Source organism: Polyodon spathula, unplaced genomic scaffold (genome assembly GCF_017654505.1).
Source record: "Polyodon spathula isolate WHYD16114869_AA unplaced genomic scaffold, ASM1765450v1 scaffolds_204, whole genome shotgun sequence".
Taxonomy (NCBI): domain Eukaryota; kingdom Metazoa; phylum Chordata; class Actinopteri; order Acipenseriformes; family Polyodontidae; genus Polyodon; species Polyodon spathula.
Window position 1 is genome coordinate 1 of NW_024471697.1, and position 10,364 is coordinate 10,364.

Consider the following 10,364-nt stretch of genomic DNA (forward strand, 5'->3'; position numbering starts at 1 on the left):
CATGAGAGGAGAGGAGAGAAGGATAGGGGGAGGGGTGCACTCATGAGAGGAGAGGAGAGAAGGATAGAGGGAGGGGTGCACTCATGAGAGGAGAGGAGAGAAGGAGATGGGGGGAGGGGTGCACTCGTGAGAGGAGAGGAGAAGGATAGGGGGAGGGGTGCACTCATGAGAGGAGAGAAGGATAGAGGGAGGGGTGCACTCATGAGAGGAGAGGTGCAGACAGGCTCCAGATTGTGACACTCTTAATAATGTGTATAAAGAATGTCTGTACCAAGTTTCATCACAATCAGCATCTAGATGCAGTAAAAGGTACATATGGACCCCTGCAGTGTCTACATGTCATCTTCACTTCACAGTGAGTTCACAATCTGAGGCATTATAACTACACACACTTTCTCCTCTCATTTTCAATGTTACCTTTGGGAGGCACACGAGGCTGGTGTTAGCTGAGCTGGAAGTGCACAGAGGTTTAAATGAGGCAGAATGTAAATATAGATGTAACACAGTGAGTGAGACGGGGCTCCTTGCTGTTCTTTTCCCCTCCACTGTGAAAGGAATCCATTGAAGAGACACATACCTGCTGAGCTGAGGATCCACTTCCATTCTAGAACACAGAAATAAAGAGAGCATTATTTTACAATCACTCCTCCTGTACTCTCTACAGTTCAGAAGATGTGTAGCACACACTAACCAGCAGGGCTGTGCTGGGGTGAGCCAGGCTGTGGATTTACACACACTCTACATACCTGATTTAAGGGTGCGGCTCACAGACTCTGTGAAAGAAGAGAGCTGGGTTACATTCTGAACACTGAGGTGTAAAATCATCCATCTGTTGAGCACCATTGAACTGCACATCAGCCTTTGTATTGAGTAGCTAGAAGCCTAGATGTGACTGACATGGTGTGACCTTGAGCAGGTCCAGCGCACAGGCACTAGTGTACTGGACACACCAGGCTACAGTGGAGCTACCTGCCTATGAACTGACTGCTCTGATCCACAGAGAGATGGTGTGCAGGACTCAAGCACACAGGCACTAGTGTACTGGACACACCGCTACAGTGGAGCTACCTGCCTATGAACTGACTGCTCTGATCCACAGAGAGATGGTGTGCAGGACTCAAGCACACAGGCACTAGTGTACTGGACACACTGCTACAGTGGAGCTACCACACAGGCACTATGAACTGACTGCTCTGATCCACAGAGAGATGGTGTGCAGGACTCAAGCACACAGGCACTAGTGTACTGGACACACCCCTACAGTGGAGCTACCTGCCTATGAACTGACTGCTCTGATCCACAGAGAGATGGTGTGCAGGACTCAAGCACACAGGCACTAGTGTACTGGACACACTGCTACAGTGGAGCTACCTGTCTATGAACTGACTGCTCTGATCCACAGAGAGATGGTGTGCAGGACTCAAGCACACAGGCACTAGTACTGGTACAGTGGAGCTACTATGAACTGACTGCTCTGATCCACAGAGAGATGGTGTGCAGGACTCAAGCACACAGGCACTAGGTACTGGACACACCCCTACAGTGGAGCTACCTGCCTATGAACTGACTGCTCTGATCCACAGAGAGATGGTGTGCAGGACTCACAGCACACAGGCACTAGTGTACTGGCACACACTGGCTACAGTGGAGCTACCTGTCTATGAACTGACTGCTCTGATCCACAGAGAGATGGTGTGCAGGACTCAAGCACACAGGCACTAGTATACTGGACATACTGCTACAGTGGAGCTACCTGTCTATGAACTGCCTGCTCTGATCCACAGAGAGATGGTGTGCAGGACTCAAGCACACAGGCACTAGTGTACTGGACACACCCCTACAGTGGAGCTACCTGCCTATGAACTGACTGCTCTGATCCACAGAGAGATGGTGTGCGGGACTCAAGCACACAGGCACTAGTGTACTGGACACACCCCTACAGTGGAGCTACCTGCCTATGAACTGACTGCTCTGATCCACAGAGAGATGGTGTGCAGGACTCAAGCACACAGGCACTAGTGTACTGGACACACTGCTACAGTGGAGCTACCTGTCTATGAACTGGACTGCTCTGATCCACAGAGAGATGGTGTGCAGGACTCAAGCACACAGGCACTAGTGTACTGGACACACCGCTACAGTGGAGCTACCTGTCTATGAACTGACTGCTCTGATCCACAGAGAGATGGTGTGCAGGACTCAAGCACACAGGCACTAGTGTACTGGACACACCGCTACAGTGGAGCTACCTGCCTATGAACTGACTGCTCTGATCCACAGAGAGATGGTGTGCAGGACTCAAGCACACAGGCACTAGTGTACTGGACACACCCCTACAGTGGAGCTACCTGCCTATGAACTGACTGCTCTGATCCACAGAGAGATGGTGTGCAGGACTCAAGCACACAGGCACTAGTGTACTGGACACACCCCTACAGTGGAGCTACCTGTCTATGAACTGACTGCTCTGATCCACAGAGAGATGGTGTGCAGGACTCAAGCACACAGGCACTAGTGTACTGGACACACCCCTACAGTGGAGCTACCTGCCTATGAACTGACTGCTCTGATCCACAGAGAGATGGTGTGCAGGACTCAAGCACACAGGCACTAGTGTACTGGACACACCCCTACAGTGGAGCTACCTGCCTATGAACTGACTGCTCTGATCCACAGAGAGATGGTGTGCAGGACTCAAGCACACAGGCACTAGTGTACTGGACACACCCCTACAGTGGAGCTACCTGTCTATGAACTGACTGCTCTGATCCACAGAGAGATGGTGTGCAGGACTCAAGCACACAGGCACTAGTGTACTGGACACACCCCTACAGTGGAGCTACCTGCCTATGAACTGACCTGCTCTGATCCACAGAGAGATGGTGTGCAGGACTCAAGCACACAGGCACTAGTGTACTGGACACACCCCTACAGTGGAGCTACCTGCCTATGAACTGACTGCTCTGATCCACAGAGAGATGGTGTGCAGGACTCAAGCACACAGGCACTAGTGTACTGGACACACCCCTACAGTGGAGCTACCTGCCTATGAACTGACTGCTCTGATCCACAGAGAGATGGTGTGCAGGACTCAAGCACACAGGCACTAGTGTACTGGACACACCGCTACAGTGGAGCTACCTGCCTATGAACTGACTGCTCTGATCCACAGAGAGATGGTGTGCAGGACTCAAGCACACAGGCACTAGTGTACTGGACACACCCCTACAGTGGAGCTACCTGCCTATGAACTGACTGCTCTGATCCACAGAGAGATGGTGTGCAGGACTCAAGCACACAGGCACTAGTGTACTGGACACACCCCTACAGTGGAGCTACCTGTCTATGAACTGGACTGCTCTGATCCACAGAGAGATGGTGTGCAGGACTCAAGCACACAGGCACTAGTGTACTGGACACACCCCTACAGTGGAGCTACCTGCCTATGAACTGACTGCTCTGATCCACAGAGAGATGGTGTGCAGGACTCAAGCACACAGGCACTAGTGTACTGGACACACCCCTACAGTGGAGCTACCTGCCTATGAACTGACTGCTCTGATCCACAGAGAGATGGTGTGCAGGACTCAAGCACACAGGCACTAGTGTACTGGACACACCCCTACAGTGGAGCTACCTGCCTATGAACTGACTGCTCTGATCCACAGAGAGATGGTGTGCAGGACTCAAGCACACAGGCACTAGTGTACTGGACACACCCCTACAGTGGAGCTACCTGTCTATGAACTGACTGCTCTGATCCACAGAGAGATGGTGTGCAGGACTCAAGCACACAGGCACTAGTGTACTGGACACACCCCTACAGTGGAGCTACCTGCCTATGAACTGACTGCTCTGATCCACAGAGAGATGGTGTGCAGGACTCAAGCACACAGGCACTAGTGTACTGGACACACCCCTACAGTGGAGCTACCTGCCTATGAACTGACTGCTCTGATCCACAGAGAGATGGTGTGCAGGACTCAAGCACACAGGCACTAGTGTACTGGACACACCCCTACAGTGGAGCTGCCTATGAACTGACTGCTCTACAGGACTGGCACTAGTACTGGACACACTACAGTGGAGCCTATGAACTGACTGCTCTGATCCACAGAGAGATGGTGTGCAGGACTCAAGCACACAGGCACTAGTGTACTGGACACACCCCTACAGTGGAGCTACCTGCCTATGAACTGACTGCTCTGATCCACAGAGAGATGGTGTGCAGGACTGGCACACAGGCACTAGTGTACTGGACTACTGCTACAGTGGAGCTACCTGCCTATGAACTGACTGCTCTGATCCACAGAGAGATGGTGTGCAGGACTCAAGCACACAGGCACTAGTGTACTGGACACACCCCTACAGTGGAGCTACCTGCCTATGAACTGACTGCTCTGATCCACAGAGAGATGGTGTGCAGGATTCAAGCACACAGGCACTAGTGTACTGGACACACCCCTACAGTGGAGCTACCTGCCTATGAACTGACTGCTCTGATCTGCTCAGAACTGAAAAGCCACATCCAGGAGCTCACAGCCTCCTCAGCACAGATAAACAGGCAAGAGAGAGGGCTTCCTGAATACCAGTGTGTATTCCAGTATGAACCTCCATATTCACACTGTACAAGGAGTAGAATAAACCCAGCTCTCAAGTAATAGTGTTCATCTAGTCAGGAGTCATGTTGCTGTCTCACCCATCACACCCCCCAGTTATCCCTTAACTACACATCTGATGCTTGATCAGGACTCTAAGAAATCCATGCAATAAACCAAAAACAGCTCTTACCCAGTTCCTCTCGAAGATGAAGAACGGCTGAAAAATAAAAACAGAACAGTTTTTTAAATGTTAAATTACAATATAGAATACACAACCAATCAAATGAATCCAATATCTCTATGAAGTTCTCTCTGAATTAATTTACTGTCTGAACTTTTTATCAAATGAATCTGACATCTGTGAAGTTATTATACACATACATTAAATCGACAGAAGTGTTTGGTAATATGCAAATTTATATTCTGCAAAATCAAAAACATACACTGAGTGTAGAAAACATTAGGAACACCTGCTCTTTCCATGAAATAGACTGACGAGGTGAATCCAGGTGAAAGCTATGATCCCTTATTGATGTAACCTGTTAAATCCACTTCAATCAGTGTAGATGAAGGGGAGACAAGTTAAAGAAGGATTTTTAAGCCTTGACACAATTGAGGCATGGATTGTGTATGTGTGCCATTCAGAGGGTAAATGGGCAAGACAAAAGATTTAAGTGCCTTTGAACGGGGTATGGTAGTAGGTGCCAGGCGCGCCGGTTTGAATGTGTCAAGAACTGCAATGCTGCTGGGTTTTTCACGCTCAACAGTTTCCCATATGTATCAAGGATGGTCCACCACCCAAAGGACATCCAGCCAATGGCAGGCCAGTGGTCAAAAACGGCTCATTGATGAAAGAGGCCAAAGGAGGCTGACACGAATTGTGCAGAGCAACAGACGGGCTACAGTTAGTCAACTGACAGTCCAGTACAACACTGGTGCCGAAAGACCCATAAAGGAATGCACAACTCGTCATACCTTGAAACAAATGGGGTATGGCAGCCGACGACCTAACGTTTGAATGCCACAGGATATCTGAACATCATTGCCAATCAGGTGCATCCCTTCATGGCAGCAGTGTATCCATCTGCTAATGGATTTTCTCAGCAGGATAATGCCCCATGCCACAAGGCTAGGATTGTCCAGGAGTGGTTCCACGAACATGACAGTGAATTCAGCTTACTGCAGTGGCCTGCCCAGTCACCAGATCTCAATCCAATTGAGCATCTGTGGGATGAGATGGAACGAGCTATTCGGAGTAGAGATCCACTACCAGCCAACATGACACAACTGTGGGAAGCATTGGAGTCAACATGGACCAGCATCCCTGTGGAATGCTTTCGACACCTTGTAGAGTCCATGCCCCGATGAACTGAGGCTGTTCTGAGGGGATAAGGGGGTGCAACTCAATAGTAGGAAGGTGTTCCTAATGTTTTGTACACACAGTGTATGTAATAAATACAGACAGAATGCACTGTTTAGTTTTATTGTTTAACCAGGAAAAGATCTCATTTACAACGGTGTCCTAGCAAGAGAGCAAACTATTCAAACACAATCGTTACAAGCAAACCATGAACCACAAACCTGTGTGCACAACCAGAACAGGCCCTGGAACATCGAGGCTCAGACAGCAGTCTCTTAAGAGCAGGGACCAGCGCACACACAAGCATTGCCACCCAAGCCCACCGGTGGGTTCAGCAGTTCGGGCAGCGAGTGGAAGCGACAGCAAGTGGGAGAAGTACAGCGTGGAAAAGTACAGAGCAGTTTCGAAGCAGAAAGGAGAAATTGCATCTTTAATCAGAAAACAGAGGACATTGGGGAAAGTCAAACAGCCGCGTGTGTTTTTCTGATAACAAACAAGCTGAAACTCGGAGCAGCTGATTCAAATTCAGCGCCGTTTTGAGACACGGGCGAGGGGAGGAGCCGACAGCACAGCAGAACAACGCAGTTAAACGAGGCAGTCTTCCCAGCGACAGCGAGTGGAAGCGACAGCGAGTGGGAGAAGTACAGGCGTGGAAAAGTACAGAGCAGTTTCGAAGCAGATTGAAAGCAGGTTGACGGCTGCAGAAGAAACTAAACTTCAAAAAAAAAAAAAAAAAAAACCCTCAACATGGTCTTCAAGCCAGTAATCTGTGACACCTGCTTGATGTGGGAAATCCGAGAAAACCCAGCGGAGCTAAACCAAGTGTGCGTAAAGTGCCGCGCGATCCAGGATTTGCATAAACTAGTAAGTATGCTAGAAATGGAGCTGGAAGAAGTGAGACAGCAACAGGATCTTGAGGAACTGGCACACCCACAATTCATGGAAGTCTGCATCACCCCTAACAGACTGAAAGCCACCAGGGAGATAGAAGGTCAGAACAGCTGGGTTCAGGTAGGCAGAAGCAGGGAAAAAAAGAAACTTCGTCAAACACAACCACCAGAAATCAAAACAACCAACAGATTTGAGTCACTTCAGAATTTTGATGAGCAGAACCAACAACAAGAGAATGAAAGGAACAACATCCAGGACCCTATTGACAGTGGTGACCAGACAGCAAAAAGAAGGGAGGTCATGATTGTTGGGGACTCCATATTGAGAAACACAGCAAGTTCAGTTCGCAGTTTGGACCCCCTTACTACAACAGTGTGCTGCCTTCCGGGAGCCTCGGTCAAGCACATCACTGAGAACGTGGACAGGCTCCTAGAACGAACAGGAGACGACCCGGTAGTAGTCGTCCACATCGGTACAAACAACATTGGAAGAGACAGACCAAAATCCCTGCAAAACAAATTCAGAGAGCTAGGAAGGAAATTAAAAGAGAAAACCAAAACTGTGGTATTTTCTGGTATACTACCCGCACCTTGCAAAGGACCATATGGACAGCTGGAAATAATAAATCAAAACGAATGGCTGAAGACGTGGTGCACACGGGAAGGCTTCACCTATCTTGATCATTGGACCACATTCTACAACGAGGACTATCTGTATAGACGGGATGGACTGCATTTAAATAACAAGGGAACTAGTCTACTTGGAGAAAAGATCCTCGAGCAGGTTCGGAAGCATTTAAACTAGAAAGGAAGGGGGGAGAAATCAACAAAAAAACAGAAGGGAGACCGCATCAAAACAAGAACAACAACTCAGGTAAGACAACCATTAAATGTATTTATCTAAATGCTAGAAGTATCAGAAACAAAATTCTAGAACTTGAAGCTACTGCACTAACAAGTAACTATGATGTGATAGGTGTTACAGAAACTTGGTTGTCTGAGAGTGATGGGGACGAATATAATATTTGTGGGTATACACTGTATAGGAAAGACAGGCAGGACAGAAGAGGAGGAGGGGTAGCGCTATACATAAGAAACAGTCTTGAAGCCCAGGTGTTAAACCTGGACAAAGAAAATAAAACCGAATCAATATGGGTCAGAATAACAGACAAAAATTCAAAGGCATAATAATAGGAGCATGCTATAGACCGCCAGATTCAGACGGTGAGCACAATAATCTGTTATACAATGACATTAGAAATGTGTGTAGCAAAGGAGAAGCCATACTAATGGGGGATTTCAACTTCCCCCAAATAAAATGGGAAAACCCGGTGGGTAGCGCGAAGGATGAAATAGAAATGGTGGAAATGACAAATGACTGCTTCCTAACACAATTTGTGAAGGCACCCACTAGAGGGGAGGCATGCCTTGATTTAGTCTTTTCAAATAACGAAGATAGAATAACTAAAACAGAGGTCAGAGAACCACTGGCAAACTCAGACCACAACATGGTCTCATTTGAAGTGTTTTTTAAATCCTCAAAAGTAAAGACTAAAGCTAAGGTTTACAATTTTAGAAAAGCAAACTATGAAGGTATGAAACAGAGACTAACAGAAGTAGATTGGAGTAAAATAGAGAAAACACCCACAGAAGAAGGATGGTTGTTCTTCAAAAATGTAGTACTAGAGGCGCAAAACAATTATATCCCTAAAGTAGACAAATCTAAATGTAAAACTAAATTGCCAAAATGGTTTAATAGATCAATTAAAAAAAATATTCAGCGAAAAAAGGCACTTTACAGAGCATTAAAAAAGGACCAAAAAGAAAGTACACAGAAAGAGTACACAGAACTGCAAATGCAAGTCAAAAAGGAAGTTAGAAAGGCCAAGAGAGAAATAGAAATGAACATTGCTAAGGGAGCTAAAACCAATTCCAAAATGTTTTTCCAATATTACAACAGCAAGAGAACATTCAAAGAGGAGATTAAATGTTTAAGAGATACAAATGGCAAAATCGTAGATGAAGAAAAAAAAATAGCAAATATGTTAAATGATTACTTTTCACAAGTTTTTACAAAGGAAGATACTGACAACATGCCCCACATGTCATCCAGTTCCTATCCAGTTTTAAATAACTTTAGCATAACTGAGGCAGAAGTGTTAAAGGGACTAGGAGCTCTTAAAATAAACAAATCCCCTGGGCCGGATGAGATCCTCCCAGTAGTACTCAAAGAAATGAAAGAAGTAATTTACAAACCGCTAACCAAGATCATGCAGCAGTCTCTTGACACAGGGGTGGTACCGACAGACTGGAAAATTGCAAACGTAATACCGATCCACAAAAAGGGAAACAAAACTGAACCAGGTAACTACAGACCAGTAAGCCTGACTTCTATTATATGCAAACTTATGGAAACTATAATAAGATCCAAAATGGAAAATTACCTATATGGTAACAGGGTACTGGGAGACAGTCAACATGGTTTTAGGAAAGGGAGATCGTGCCTAACTAACTTGCTTGATTTTTTTGAGGATGCAACATCGATAATGGATAATTGCAAAGCATATGACATGGTTTATTTAGATTTCCAGAAAGCTTTTGACAAAGTCCCGCACAAAAGATTAATTCTCAAACTGAACGCAGTTGGGATTCAAGGAAACACATGTACATGGATTAGGGAGTGGTTAACATGTAGAAAACAGAAAGTACTGATTAGAGGAAAAACCTCAGAATGGAGTGTGGTAACCAGCGGTGTACCACAGGGATCAGTGTTAGGTCCTCTGCTATTCCTAATCTACATTAATGATTTAGATTCTGGTATAGTAAGCAAACTTGTTAAATTTGCAGACGACACAAAAGTAGGAGGAGTGGCAAACACTGTTGCAGCAGCAAAGGTCATTCAAAATGATCTAGACAAGATTCAGAACTGGGCAGACACATGGCAAATGACATTTAATAGAGAAAAGTGTAAGGTACTGCACGCAGGAAATAAAAATGTACATTATAAATATCATATGGGAGATATTGAAATTGGAGAAGGAATCTATGAAAAAGACCTAGGAGTTTTTGTTGACTCAGAAATGTCTTCATCTAGGCAATGTGGGGAAGCTATAAAAAAGGCTAACAAGATGCTCGGATACATTGTGAAAAGTGTTGAATTTAAATCAAGGGAAGTAATGTTAAAACTGTACAATGCACTTGTAAGACCTCATCTTGAATATTGTGTGCAGTTCTGGTCACCTCGCTATAAAAAAGATATTGCTGCTCTAGAAAGAGTGCAAAGAAGAGCGACCAGAATTATTCCGGGCTTAAAAGGCATGTCATATGCAGACAGGCTAAAAGAATTGAATCTGTTCAGTCTTGAACAAAGAAGACTACGTGGCGACCTAATTCAAGCATTCAAAATTCTAAAAGGTATTGACAGTGTGGACGCAAGGGACTTTTTCAGCCTGAAAAAAGAAACAAGGACCAGGGGTCACAAATGGAGTTTAGACAAAGGGGCATTCAGAACAG

At 46.1% G+C, this 10,364-nt stretch overlaps 1 long non-coding RNA gene across 1 annotated transcript; it reads right to left on the reverse strand.

Annotated features, from left to right (window-relative positions):
- Positions 1 to 357: 357 nt before the first annotated feature.
- LOC121308082 lies at positions 358 to 4,930 on the reverse strand. The gene is made up of 3 exons (XR_005948457.1): positions 4,792 to 4,930; positions 747 to 773; positions 358 to 604 (listed from the first exon to the last, which is right to left on the reverse strand). It is a non-coding gene; the product is annotated as an uncharacterized LOC121308082 (long non-coding RNA).
- Between the last annotated feature and the right edge of the window lie 5,434 nt (positions 4,931 to 10,364).